The following is a 15908-nucleotide window of genomic DNA, read 5'->3' as shown; positions in this document are numbered from 1 at the left end:
TTGATAATGTTAACACACAGATAAGCAAGACTGGTTTCCAGCTATGCATTTGTAAATGTTCAGTGAGGCGCAGGGACCTTGGCATGAGCAGGCACCTGGTCTGCCAACATCACAGGTGGATTCTGGGCACAAGATGTGAGGTAGAATCAAAGATGAAAGCACAAGAGGTCATTTGTCTCCTAGCCATTGTTAGCCTATGGATAAAAGTAGATCAAGCAAGGCAGTAAACTATAACCATCATAAGCCAGGGGCCTGGCAGGTTAGTCCATGCCTGAGAGTGCAGGATATATGTGGGAGTTGTGGCTTGGTGTTCCATGTTAGCCTAGGGTGTGGTCAACCAGGGCTTTGGAGCGGAGCCCGGAGCTGGAGCGCAGACCAGTATGTTTTTGCCTGGTGCTGGAGCGGAGCAATTCAAAAATTTGATTGCTCCAAATCCCTGTGGCCAACACCCAGAGCCTGAATTCCACAGGTCAGATATATTTTTGGCTCTTCAATCAGACTTAAGTACTACTGCAGCCCAACTGAGAAGCAGAAACTTTCACTTTTTGCTGCAGAGAACTCTTAATAGTAGTTACATAGTTATGAAAGCTACGTATTGCTATGCGCTCATTACACTTTGATTGTCAAACAATGGAGATTTCTACATTAACGAATGTTAATTAACTTTTAATCTACACTTGTACAGTGTATTAAGAGATCTAAAATGGCAGATAAGTGCCAGGTACTATAAAGTATCATTGCCATTAAATGAGGGCACATAATATGTTTGATCCATAAACTTAGGTTGCAGATGCAGTACCTATGCCTGCATAGGTACTCTGGGGACAGAACATCCACAGCTATGGAAACAACATCACCAAGGTAACTATGTAAATCCAGGAGGATATGAGGTGATCACACCTGACACTCTCCATACAGCTGCTATTACTTGGTCATCCCAAAATGGGATATTGTTGATCTCTTGAATTTAACTCAAGTCTGAGCTAATTTGGAAGAAAGTTAATCTCACTTTGCCTCAAAGTATTTTACAATTATAAAAACAAAATATTAAGAGGAGCAGGATACAAGATTCCTCTTGGTGTGATCATATGTTTTGGCATTGGTGGAAGTGTTAGTTACACATATTGTAGTTTTATATTTTCAGATCCTTGTCTACCACAGGGATAGTTTCCATCGAATTCTGCCCAGAATGAAAACCTTCAGCATCAGAACAAGACTATCCCTCTCTCCATCCATTTTATTGCCCTATATTGTTCATGTCTGTAAGATCGGCTTCTGGGCACTACTGAATATGCTCAACTCCTATTTATTAACTGTGATATGGCAGAAAATATTTAACTGCCCTGTATATATATATTGGGCTAGATTCTCAGATGCTGTAAATCAGCGTAGCATCATTGACTTATATCTGTCTTTCTGACAATCTGTCATATCAAATATGGGAGTTTATTATTTAAAAAAAACCCACCATTTTGAATTGTACACATTTCTTGGGGCTCAATCCTGCAGGTGCTAAGTCCTCTCATCCGATCCCGCAAAGCACTCATATGTTTAAATGTACGCACATACTTAAGTGCTTTGCTAGCTGGGGGCCACAGTCCTCAGCGCCTCGCAGGGTCAAGACCTAAGTAATTAGATGCTGTTTACTGCATTTTGTATTGAAATGTATCAAGCACTTCTTCAACAAAAACAATTTAAAATTAGTTGAAGACACATTGCATCCCTTATGAACAGGGCTAATTGTTTAAATAGTTGTTTTTTAAAGTGTAGCTTTCAGTTTATTTTTCCCCATGTGTATTTTATTGCTTGTGTGTCAGGGCTTGATGCTACTTCTACCAGTCTTCAGCAATACTCCTGTGGACTTTAATGGAAGCGGAATGAGGCTCTAGGAAGAAGTGTATCATTTAATTTATAATATGGTTCTTAGCCTTTCATTAGCACTCATTGCTTGCTGATATACAAAATGAAATGAACGTTTATTTAAAGCAAAAAAGACCGTGTCCTTTCACATGAATGTTTTTTTAACTATATAATTAATGAATAGCTAGAGTAATTTTGCTGCCTGTTAAATGAATGTCTAGAGAAACAAAATATAAAAGCTAAGCAGACTATAACGAGTCTTGTACAACAGGGAAACCATCCCACAGTGCTCACTAGCTCTGCAAGACCTCTAGGGCTTGTTAACAAAGTCTCAGGTGCTGATCACATGATTAAGTACTGTTGAAATGAGATGGACAGCAACAAAACTATATTAGACTGCCTAATATCTTTTGTTCAACAGATCTATCAATTCTGTTAATATATTTTTTGAGTCCTATTGTGAATACCTAATCTTCAAGAAAGCTATAATTTAAATTCCAGGCCCCAAACAGCAAGAGTTTTAAACTCCTGTATGGGCTACCCCAGCTGGACAAATCCAAGAACAGGGACCACATCAAAAACAGTCCTCTGGTCCACCAGGTTGAGAATTGATCATTCTAGATGGCTTTCCCATTGTTAGGCCTCTGCTAGTGTGTCTCCTGACATCTCCTGGGTGTCCCAGCACAAGCTGGAGGATACAATGCAAAAGTGAAGAGCAGAAAACAGTTTACAGTCAAATGTTCACAAAACAGAATGGAGTTGGCAGATGACAGATCTCTACTAATCTGCCACAGGTGTAGATTCAGAAGTGTTTCCCAGTTTTTCCATCAGTCCTTGCCCTTAACTGTTGATGGATGTTGCTAGAGCCTTATTGTGACATTATCCTGGGTACAATCTGAATTGTTGAACAGCTGTGTCCCCTCCATTCTCCAACTGGGGAGCCTTTTACACTGCTTTGCTCAGGGCAACCACTCCCGGTCTGCTCACACACGCCTCCAACATGTAAATTACTCCCAGCTATACTGTATGAGTGCTATAGCCAGCCACCCATGAATAACCCTGCAGGGCAACACCAGCAAACTCCCAGTTCCAAAACTTCCCCCCAGAAATGTGTGTTTTGTACTGCCCAGCCCTTTACTGGACAACACACACTCATATAAAGTCCATCATTTATTAACAGAAAATGCTATGCACCAATCTCGTTATCTCAAATGGAGTTTCCCCAAACACATTTGTTTTATTTAAACCAGCTTTATTAGCTACATAAAGATAGATTTTAAGTGATTACAAGTAATGAGGCATAAAAGTCAGAATTGGTTACAAAGAAATAAAAAGGTAAAATGCAACTAATACCTAACTTAACAAGCTAAGTGAATTCAAAGCAAACGTCTCTCTCACTACATGTTGCAGCAGGATCCCTCCCTTAGTTGAAAGCTGTTTCTTTGTTCCTCGGGTGTTGTGGCTGCCGTGGGTACAGAGAAAGGAAGGAATAACTTGGGGGCACCTGTTCCCCATTCTTTGTACTTCCCCCCCTTTTCTTTGAGAATCATCTCCAGCTGGGATTCAGGAGACAGAAAAAGTGTGGGCATGGGAACCTCTAGCTCTTTCCTGCCACAGAATGGCCACTTAATCAGGTGATAGTTCATTTGATTTTGTTGACACCTAGCTGAGGCATCAGCCAACCTTTTGTCTCTGGGGAACTGGTTTGTGACTCTTCCCCGAGACTCAGAACTTGTCTTTAGTAATATAATACAGTATAATACTATAATGTTACATACGATGTTGCCACACATTTTACCAGAACAATAATGATCAGCAAATTATGAGTTTTCAAGTGATACCTCACCAGGCATACTTTGGTCAAAATGTATCCTAGGCCTGGTCCACACTAACTCCCCACTTTGAACTAAGATATGCAACTTCAGCTACATGAATAACGTAGCTGAAGTCGAAGTACCTTAGTTCGAACTTACCGCGGGTCCAGACACAGCAGGCAGGCTTCCCCGTCGATGCCGCGTACTCCTCTTACCAAGCAGGAGTACCGGCGTCGACGGCAAGCACTTCCGGGATCGATTTATCACGTCTAGACAAGACGCGATAAATCGATCCCAGAAGATCAATTGCTTACCGCCGGACCTGGAGGTAAGTATAGACCTACTCCTAGTCTTGAAAAAACAAAAAAGGGTGAATATAAGGTTTCAGTCTGTCACACTCATGTACATACCATCCTTGCAAATGTATATCCAGACAAGGTATATGTAGAACCTTTCCTTTCAGATTGTGAAAGTGTTTAACAGTCTCAGAGCACTCTAGATATTAGCTGATGCTGACCCTTTCTGATCCCATTTCACAAGTTGGACAATCCCTTCCTCCCCTCTCTTTCTACCTTTATTTTGCATATTTAATAGAAAATCTGATCTCTTTTGTCATGTGTAGGATAGTGGAGAGTCTTCAAGTGCTAATACACCATGATGGGTTTAAATTAATAGTATCAACTCAGAGAAAACACCTGGGCATCACTGTGGATAGCTCATTGAAAACCTCTGCCTCAATGTGCAGAGCGGTCAAAAGAGCAAACAAAATGGTAGGATGCATTAAACTAGGATAGAAAATAAAATGGAATATATTATAATGTTATTATACAAATCAGTGGTATGTACCCCCCTGGAATACCTTGTTCAGTTCTATTGTGGCCACTCCATTTTAAAGAGGATAGAGTAGAGTTAGGGAGGATTCAGAGAATTATTAAAGGCATGGAAAAGCTCTCATGTGAAGAGAAATTGAAAAGATTGGGGACTGTTTACCTTAGAGATGAGATGTGACAAAAGCATATAAAATAAATAATAATGAGTGGGACAGAGAAGGTAGATCAGGAAATTCATAGATTCCAAGGCCAGAAGGGACCATTGTGATCATATAGTCTGACCTCCAGTATAATACAGGCCATAGAACTTCCCCAACTTGATTGAGCTCTTTGAGCCTATACTTTGATACATATTTTCTAACCCTTTAGTCAATAGTCTTGAATTGTTGACACCAGAACTGGCCACAATAGTCTAGTAGTGGTCACAGTGCCAAATACAGAAATAAAATAACCTCTACTCCTACTCCAGATACACATGTTTATGCATCCAAGGATTGCATCAGCTCTTTGGCCACAGTGTTGCTTTGGAAACTCATTTTCACCTGATTAGTCACTGCCCACACTCCAAATCTTTTTCAGAGTCCCTGCTTCCCAGGATAGAGTTCCCCAGCCTGTATGTATGACCTGTGTTCTTTGTTCCTAGGTCTATACATTTAGATTTAACCATACTAAAACACATACTGTTTGTTTGCACCCTGTCACAGGGTACTCACTCACTGCAGGTGGCACTTCCTCCTGGCTGTTCTGGGGAATAGCTTTCTTCCTGGTCTGATGCCTCTCCATTCAGTCTCTCAATTACAGTCTTCCATCTTATTCCGTTGCCTCTTTCTCACTTCAGGAACTACAGCTTCCGTTTTCTGGCCAGGTCACTATGTGGTTTCCCTCCAGGGTATAGCTTCTCACTGAACCTACTGTCCAGGCAATACCATTCCATCAGTGGCTGATATGGGAATTCAGGCCAGCCCACTGCTCCAAGTTCCAGCTGAGGGACTCTACAACATGCAGCCAAGGTCTGTTCAGTCCCCAACCTTGTTGCTCTCTCCTCCAACCTTCTTCTCACAGGCTTTCTTCTCCACCCTTCTCTCTTCTAGGTGCACCCTTCCCCAGAGTCCTAGTCTTTCCCTGGGATCCTTCCCTCTCTAATGCACAGAGAACAACTGCAGAGATCTTCACAACAACCATTTCTGTAGCTAGCTTCTTGGCTTTATACTAGCCCAGCCCACACCTGCTTCATCTTCTAATCAGGGGTTGCTTCTCCAGACTAAGCCCCTCACGTGTGGCCTATCACACTAATTTGCCCTTTCTCAGCTTCCTTAACCCTTTCAGAGCTGGTGTGGAGTGAACACCCCATCACACACCCACTTACCAAGTGATCCAGATCGCTGTTTATCAGTGACCTGTGCTCTTCATTATTTAGCACTCCCCCAATTTTTGTGTCATTTGCATACTTTATCAGTGATAATTTTATGTTTTCTTCCAGGTCATTGATACAAATAAATAAATAGCATAGGGCCAAATTCTATTCACTCTGTCTCAAAATACAAGAGCAAGGGGCCATTCAATGAAATTGAAATGTGGCATGTTAAACCAATAAAAGAAAATATGTTTTCACTTGTTGCACGGTTACCCTGTGGGTCGCTTTGCCACATGATGCTGTTGAGATCAAGAACTGTAAGATTTAAAGGGGGACAGATATTTATATGGATAACAAGAATATCCATCATTATAATAGTAAATATTACAAGTAAAGATGAGTTTTGGAAGCAAGATATATGCTCATGGTTCCGGGCACAAACCAACCTCTAGTTTTGCAGGGTTAGGAGAGAGGATGGATGGTCCAGTGGATGAGGCAAGAGCCAAAGAGCTGGGTTCAATTCTTTGTTCCCCCACAAACATTCTGTGTGAACCTCTTTGCCTATTTTCCCAGCTGTGAATTTGGGCTAGTAGCACTTCCCTACCTCTTAGGGGTGTTGGGAGATAAATCCATTACAGACTGTGAGGTGTTCAGATACAACTGTTCTGGGCCAGTATAAGTATCTAAGATAGAGAGTTAAGAGGAACTTTCCCTGGGGTCAGGTTATGCCATAAATTCCTGTAGTACATGTTCCTGGCCCCTGCGAATGACAGGCCACTAGACTTGATGGACTACTGGTATGGAAATTCTTATGTTCTTAAGTATTTTCTGTCTCTGGTGGGGGGAATTCCAATGATAGTCTCTGTCATATAAAGTGTAACCCAGTTCTCTGAATCATAGGCTGAAGGCACAGAATTTTTTCTCTCTTTGAGGCATTTCTTCAAGGGCCACTCGTGCTGTGTTCTCCTATCCTTTACCAAGCTTCTCCCACATTGTGGCTGATGCTATATATCAACGCATTAGAACAGCTGGGATACTCATTAGAAGAGGGGTGAAGAAAATGGGGCCCAAATATGGCCAGAGAATTCTCAGCTATTGTCTGTGGCTCTCCTTGCCTTCAATATGGTGGCACAGCCCTCAGAAACTACAAATGCTAGCATGCAATATCACATCTCAATCAAAATGGAGCATTGCATTTGCTCTGACCTGTAGTCTCTGCAACAAAGATCTATAATGAATAGAGCTCTGCAGGTAATCAATGTCCTATACCACAAATATTTTCAAGTGTTTGGAAATTTTTCCCATTACGCACTAGGACAAACCACAAACCTTTTCAAGTTTTTGACCAACCAAAACCAAAACCAAAACACAGAGAGCGAGAGAAATATCCAACCAGAGTAGCCAGCAGTCTGGTGGTGGTTAGCACACTCACCTAGGATGTAGGAGGCCTGGGTTGAAGTTCCTGGTTTGGAGCATGGACTTGAACTTGGCTCTCCCTCATGAGTGCTGTAACTGCCTAGTGGGTATCTGTCTGTGATTCTGACCAGAAATTGTACCCTGGACCTCAGAGACCTCTCTCAATAAACCTTTCTTTGAACCAGGTATGTTCCTGCAAACAGCTTTGATTTCGATGAATTGGCATTTTCTGTTTCATCCAAAACAGCTGTTTCATCACCTGACCAGCTGTAATAATGAATATGGGGGTGACCATAACCAGATTTAGGCCTCAACGTCCCAGCAAATTGTTACTGTAGCTTTTGGCTTAGCAAAGTTTGGACATAACTGCACATAGAGCACCAAACAGTTGTAACAAGTGTAGTAAGAGGAAAGGGGGAATGCTATATTTTACCATTCTTGAATAATCAGGTCATTCTCATTTGTCACTGATCCAACGTTTCATACAAATACTAGCTTCCTTGTCTAATTCCAGTTCATGCGGGCCCTGCTACCTATACAATTTGGCTTTCTCTTGCGTTAGGAAATGTCAATGGGGAAGAAAGGGCAAGGGGGTGTTTACAGAGTAAAAAAGATAAGAACATTTTTAGCCCTCAGCCTGTCTTCCTTTTTAGGCTGTTTATGCGTGATCTCTGCTGGCAATATCTCCAAATTCTTTTCTTTCATTAGAGCATCTGATTGTGGTAAATGTGGCTGCCAAGCACTTGATTAAAGATGGGCTTTTAACTGAGAAGAATTTTCACAAACAATTACATACGTGTTGTGTGGACCCAAGATCTGAATCAGGGCAGGAGAATAAAATATTGCAGAGTTGGAACCTATCACATGGAATCTGTCAACTCCTACAGACATATGCAGAACTGTTCAGCTTTGAATTCAATATTCCTTATGTGACCAATTTAATAATCTTTGCTATCTGTACCCTAATAGCCTTTTAATCGGAAATTACTTTAAAAGGCTTTAGAGGCTATCAGTTGGCACTTGGGATACCCTAAACATTTTCCCAGTACCAGAACTTGAGTGGAGCAAATTTTGTAAAAAGGTTATTCATAAACATTTGTTCAAAATGATTAATTGCAATTCTTTTCACCTCTGTTCATGTCCCTTTTGTGAATACTTCCTGCCAATATTCTAACAAACAAATGTACTGAGAGGAATATTCGCAGAAAGCTAATCTTAAGCATATAGGACCTGATCCAAAATATATTGAAGTACCATGTCCAGTTCTGGTGTCCCCAGTTCAAGAAGGACATCAATAAATTGGAGAGAGTTCAGAGAAGAGCAACAAGAATGACACATGCGAGGTACACAAGCTATTTAGCTAAATCACAAAAGGTTGAAGGGTGACTTGATTACAGCCTATAAATACCAACCCGGGGAACAAATATTAAATAATGGTCTCCTCACACTAGCAGAGAAAGGTATAACAAGTTGAAGCTAGACAAATTCAGGCTGGAAATAAGGCATATATTTTTAATGGTGAGAGTAATTCACTCTTGGAACAATTTACGAAGGGTTGTGGTGGATTCTCCATCACTGACAATTTTTAAATGAAGGATGGATTTTTTTTTCTAAAAGATCTGCTCTGGGAATGATTTTGGGGAAGTTCTCTGGTTTGTGTTATACAGAAGGACAGAGCAGATGATCACAATGGTCCCTTCTGCTCTTGGAATCTATTAATCTATTCCTTTGGTTGAAATAAAGTATAGCATCAATATATATTTTCTAAATATGTAATGTAATGTTAATATATAGTAACAGAGAGAGAGAGAGGTCTGAGACACTTGCATACCATAGAGATAAGCAAGGTATAAAAACTTAGATAGATTTGACGGCATAGGATTCTAGGATCTCCTGCATTCTAATCTGGGCTCTGACACACACACCCTTGGCAGATCACTAAAGGCCAGATTCTTTCAGCCTTGTTCGCAATGAATAGTGCCTTACTCCCTGAGTAGTGCTGTAAGGATAGCACAATCTACCTCTTCATCTCTCCGTGCCTCAGTTTCTCCATATGAAAAATGGCACTAACAATACTTACCTGCCTCATTGGAGTGAGGAGACCATAAATAGTTATAATTTGTACATTATGAAAAACGATATGTAAGGGCATAACATTATGATCTAATATCTGATTTATTTTCTGTAACCTGTCCTTGCGGGAAGACTGACTCAACGATCCAGTGCTCTTTTCTAGCTCTAAATGTGTGACTCAGCTGTGGACAACAGTAATTTATTCCATCTTCAAAATGAAGTCTAGAGTTTAGAAGTAATAATCCCAACTATACATATAAAATGATGGGGTCTAAATTAGCTGTTACCACTCAAGAAAGAAATCTTGGAGTCATTGTGAATAGTTCTCTGAAAACATCCACTCAATGTGCAGCGGCAGCCAAAAACGTGAACAGAATGTTGGGAATCATTAAGAAAGGGAGAGATAATAAGACAGAAAATATTGTAATCCATGGTACACTCATATCTTGAATGCTGTGTGTACATGTGGTTGATTCATCTCAAAAATGATGTATTGGAATTGGAAAAGATACAGAAAAGGCCAACAAAAACGATTATAGGTATGGAACAGCTTCCATATGAGGAGAGATTAATAAGATTGGACTTTTCAGCTTGGAAAAGAGACAACTAAGGGGGGATATGATGGAGGTCTATAAAATCATGACTGTGGTGGAGAAAGTAAATAAGGAAGTGTTACTTACTCTTTCTCATAAGACAAGAACTAGGGTCCCCCAAATGAAATTAATAGGCAGAAGGTTTAAAACAAAGAAAAGGAAGTCTTCCTTCACACAACGCACAGTCAACCTGTGGAACTCTTTGCCAGAGGATGTTGTGAAGGCCAAGACTATAACAGGGTTCAAAACAGAACTAGATAAATTCATGGAGGATAGGTCCATCAGTGGCTATTAGCCAGGATGGGCAGGAATGGTGTCCCTAGTCTCGGTTTTGACAGAAGCTGGGAATGGGCGATGGGAGATGGATTACTTGATTATTTGATCTGTTCATTCCCTCTGGGGCACCTGGCATTGGCCACTGTTGGAAGACATGATACTGGGCTAGATGGACCTTTGCTATGATCCAGTATGGCCGTTCTTATGCTCTTAAGTACTCATGTGATACAGGACAAGAATTTTGCAATCCAAGGCCTGTCTAAGAAATTATGGAAATGGAAGAACACTCCGCACATATTTATCCAACAGGAAGCAAAAAGCAAATATGGTTTTTATCCATATTACAGCCAAAGAAAACTAACCCCTATGCAAAATCTCTGCCAAATAAATGAGGAATTCAGGAATGGTATTTCTTTCTTCCTGTCCTGCTACTGCTGGCCTTTCTGTGGTACTCGATTAGTCAACACTAGATAATGTTCCTGTCATAATTAATATTTTTCTTCTTTGCCAAGAGTTACAGAGCACATAGAGGAAGAAATTCAACAACAATAGAGGTGAGGTTGAATTTTAGCTTCTTTACTGCAGCAGAAAAGGAAGGTGCTACTGTTCACCTTCAGGCAACCTTAAGTTACTTAAACAGTGGGGAAAATCTTTCTTCACCCAGCCATCTCCCTTTCCAGGAAAATGGGATTCTGGACCCAGTGGATTCTGCAGGACTGGCCTTAGGGCAGGTGAGCTGGGCAGTCGCCCGGGTGCCTATTTATGGGGGTGCCACTTTGCATTTCCTTAGTGCCACAGAGCACATTTCAATATAGAACCACAAGCCACTCCTCTCTCACTATGAACTTGGTGCAATGCTGGGAATTCAATAGGACCTATTGAGTGGTTCCACTAACACTCCTCAGTACAATGCCTTTCCCTTTCAGCTGCCATTCAGAGTGATATATTCTTAACTTTGAAGCCTAACAATAACCACTGGAATGTCAACACTGTTAGCTACTTCACTGTACACCATTTTAGTAGAAACACCCAGAATGCAGGTGGAGGTTGGGCTGAGTACTGCCACTTCTTTTTCATTCTGTTCTTACCCAGGATGTTTCCACAAATGTATGTTGTTTTAGGAGTTAAGCTTTGCAGGTCAGGCCAGGAGTGTAAAATGGTTGCAATGAACCTTAACCATATGAAATTACTCATTAACAGATGTCATTTTTTAAAATTTTACTTCAAAATCATGTACAATTCAGTTTCAGTAGGGAAAACTTGGCAGTTTCACTTGAGTTTTCCTTTGAGGTGTTGGGTGGGTTCAAAAACAAAACTAGAGATGAGCCTGAGGTAGAGTCCTGGATTTGAACACTCTGCTCCTTCCGAATTATGCAAAGGTTCGGCTCTCTAAATGTAAATGTGATCTTTCCAGTTGGCTCCGGTGTAGTAATGGACTGAACCAACACTCTTCAACCAAGCGCCCTGAATTTGGAAAAGTTTAGCTCTGGTTCCAAATCTTGCAGTGTGACTCACCTCTCTTCACAGTCAAAACTCATGGTAGAGGGAACAAGGTTCAAACACACTCAAAATGGTACGAAAAAAACATTTTCATGAAACCCTGTGAAACAGTGTTTCTCAGTCAGGGTATGCATACCCCTGAGGGTACACAGAGTTCTTCCAGGGGGTACATCAACACATCTAGATATTTGTCTAGTTTTACCACAGTCTATATAAAAAGCACTAGCGAAGTAGGTAAAAACTAAAATTTCATATAGACAATGACTTGTTTATACTACTCTATACACTGAATGTAAGTACAATATTTATATTCCAATTGATTTATTTTATAATTATATGGTAAAAATGTGAAAAAAGTCAGCAATTTTTCAGTACTAGTGTGCTGTGACAATTTTGGATTTTTATGTCTGATTTTTTAAGCAAGTAGTTCTTAAGTGAGGTGAAACTTGTGGGTACATAAGACAAATCAGATGCCTGAAAGGGGTACAGTAGTCTACAAAGGTTGAGAACCACTGCTGTGAAGGAAAACCACAAAGTTTTCCAGCATTCCTAGTGGAGATACAGTGGTGCACATGTGGGGCAGAGCAAGGCAAAGAATCTAGTGCTGCTGCTGCCCATGTGATACAAACACATACTGTGGATAGAGGGGTTCAGCCCCCAAAAAGGTCATTGGGTCTCCTTTTGACAGCACTAAGGACCTGATCCAAAGCCCCTGAGTGAATTAATTGAAACCTGCTGACTTCAATGGCCTTTGGATCAGGCCCTAAGTTCATTTTTCTTCTTTTTTGTAAAACCAACTCTAGACTCCTATGAGTCTGTCTTGCAATTGTGAGTTGTCATTTTTATTTTAGAATACATTGTCTTTGATTGTCAGTGTAAGCAAATATCCCTAAGTGAACATATTTTCATGACAAAGGACATGGCCAGCTCTGAGTGCAACATATAGTTTAGGAAAATGCTTCTGAAATACACTTGTAGGCCCCCGTCTGTGATTCTTGACAGCATGTCCCAACAGATCTTGTGAGAAAGTAAGGCCTCAATCCAGCACTGAGCTCTGCATGGGGAGACCCATATGCCTGAGTGGAATCCCAATGAAAGTCAATGCAGAGCTTAGCACAGGCATTTATCCACAGGCAGTTCAGTGCAGGATTCAGACCTACAGGACTTACAGTTTTTAGCACATTCATATCATGGAATCATTTTAAAGTTTGTCACATTACAACCTGTTTAAAAAAATTGAGATTTTTTCCCCCTTCTCTTCTTGTTAACAATCAACTGCTTGATCAACAGGAGCACAGACAGCTGCTTCTGTTCACAGCCAGGTTATGAAACAGATGAGGCAAGATGTCAATACATTCAGGGAACACAGCAATTCACCTTCTGTTGTGACCCAGCCATGATCACCTTGGCCCTGTCAGGCTCCATAGTGTATTACTGACATTTAGACTCTTTCTTGCAGACATGTGTGTGTGCATGCATGCTTGGGGGGAGGCAGCACGTTGGATTACTGAACTATTCTTTTCTCATATATCATGCAGCATCAATGTGCTGCCTCCAGCATTACATCTCCAGGGCTTACTAAAGTATTTCTCCTATTTAAACAGGACAGTCTAGACAAAAAAAGATGTGCTAATACTGAATGGCATCTCTTGGAAAAGAATATCTGGCTTTTAACTGTTCATAGGACCAATGTAACTTTCTCTAAACCATGAGACCATTGTTATGAAGTGCACAGGAGTTCATGTCCCACCTGGGGTGCTGTTTTGTAATGAGACATGGCTGCGTGTGCACATAGGCATGCACTGACACACACACCAGCCATAAGCCGGGATTTAACCCTGGGGTCTTGAGCACAAAAAACATGGGCTTCTACCACTTGAGCTAAAAAAGAAAATAGCAACCTGTGGTTAGTCACTGGGAGAAGTCCTAATGTTGGTAGCCCATTGCTGACGATGACAATGATATTTTTGCAATTCTCATCTCTGGCTACGCATATGACTCTGAAGTCCGAACCCTGATGCACAGAGTTGGCCGCACTGAGGTCCTGGGAAGTCCATATCTATGATATTTGATGATGCAGCCTGGAGATGATTTCATGGACCCGACTCAAGTCTGTTACATGCTGATCTTGTCAGAGATCGCCAGTGAGTACTGTTCTGAGCTATTTGCTCAAGTTCTTTAAGATTAATACCAGCCCATTGGACACTGCTCTTCAGGATGTCTTTAAAGCGCTTAGATGGATGACTCTTCTTTCTTTTGCCCTGACTCAGCTCCCCATACAAGATCTGTTTTGGGAGACAGCGGTCTTCTACTCTGATGACATGTCGTGTCCACCTAAGTTGTGCTCTCAATAACATTTCCTCAATGCTGGTTGTGTTCACCCTTTTTAAGGAAGGGGCTAGAAAAGGTGCCCTAAACATTGCCTGCCCCATGACATCTGGTCAGACTACCATGGCTGACAGATCATCCTACAGTGGGTCAAAAAACAATAAACATTCTAGACGCATGGAACGTCCGCACCCTTATGGATGGAGGCAATGCGCAAAAGCCTGAGAGAAGAATAGCTTGTCTCCAGAAAACTCGCCCACTACAATATTGATATTGCAGCACTGAATAAGACACGACTGGCGGGAGAAGGTTCCATCAGTGAGATAGGAGGCGACTACTTTCTTTTGGAAAGAAAAAAGCAGAGGATGAAGACAGGATCCATGGAGTTGGATTTGCTATTAGAACATCTTTCCTGAAACAACTTCCTGATCTCCTTGTTGGCCTGAATGAATGGCTCATGAAACTTCGATTCCCCCTGAATCCGTTATGGCATGTCACGGTCATCAGTGCCTATGCACCTGACCAGTACAGAGGAAAGGAAGGAGCAGTTCTACTCTGACCTGGAATCCACCCTCAGATCAACCCCTGCATATGACAACTCCTGCTGGGCAACTTCAATGCTAGAGTTGGTAGAGAAAGCAGTGACTGGAGAGGTGTGACAGGATGACATGGGAGTGGGAAAGATGAACAGCAACGGACTCCTCCTCTTGGGTAAATGTGCAGAACCGTCTGCTCATCACTAACACTGTCTTTAGGCAAAATGATAGATATAAAATGACATGGATGCACCCATAGTCCAAACAATGGCACCTGATTGACTATGTTATCACTGACCAACAAGACATCCACGATGTCAGAATTACCAGAGCCATGCATGACACAGAATGCTGGACAGACCACAGATCGGTAAGAGCAATGCTCAACCTGCAGATACCCCCTCAAAATGCAAGTGCCCCAGGCTCACCAGAACAGCCTTCAACATAGCAAAGCTCAAACTGGGGCTATCAAGCTATTAAAAAAATTAATCGCATTGTTAAACATTAATAGAATACCATTTATTTAAATATCTTTGGATGTTTTCTACATTTTCAAATAGATTGATTTCAATTACAACACGGAATACAAAGTGTACAGTGCTCATTTTATATTTATTTTTGATTACAAATATTTGCACTATAAAAAACAAAAGAAATAGTATTTTTCAATTCACCTAATACAAGTACTGCAGTGCAATCTCTTTATCATGAAAGTTGAACTTACAAATGTAGAATTATGTACAAAATATAACTGCATTCAAAAACAAAACAATGTAAAACTTTAGAGCCTACAAATCCACTCAGTCCTACTTCTTGTTCAGCCAATCGCTCAGACAAACAAGTTTGTTTACATTTGCAGAAGACAATGCTGCCTGCTTCTTGTGTACAATGTCACCTGAAAGTGAGAACAGGCATTTGTATGCCACTATTGTAGCCAGTGTTGCAAGATATTTACATGTCAGATGCTCTAAAGATTCATATGTCCCTTCATGCTTCAACTGCCATTCCAGGGGACATGCATCCATACTGATGATGGGTTCTGCTCGATAACTGTCCAAAGCAGGGCGGACCGACGCATGTTAATTTTAGTCATCTGAGTCAGATGCCACCAGCAGCAGGTTGATTTTCTTTTTTGGCTGTTTGGGTTCTGTAGTTTCTTCATCAAAGTGTTGCTCTTTTAAGACTTCTGGAAGCATGCTCCACACCTCGTCCCTCTCAGATTTTGGAAGGCACTTCAGATTCTTAAACCTTGGGTTGAGTGCTGTAGCTATCTTTAGAAATTTCATATTGGACTCTTCTTTGCATTTTGTCAAATTTGCAGTGAAAGT

This window comes from Malaclemys terrapin, chromosome 3, assembly GCF_027887155.1.
Source record: "Malaclemys terrapin pileata isolate rMalTer1 chromosome 3, rMalTer1.hap1, whole genome shotgun sequence".
Taxonomy (NCBI): domain Eukaryota; kingdom Metazoa; phylum Chordata; order Testudines; family Emydidae; genus Malaclemys; species Malaclemys terrapin.
This window is presented reverse-complemented; position numbering follows the sequence as displayed.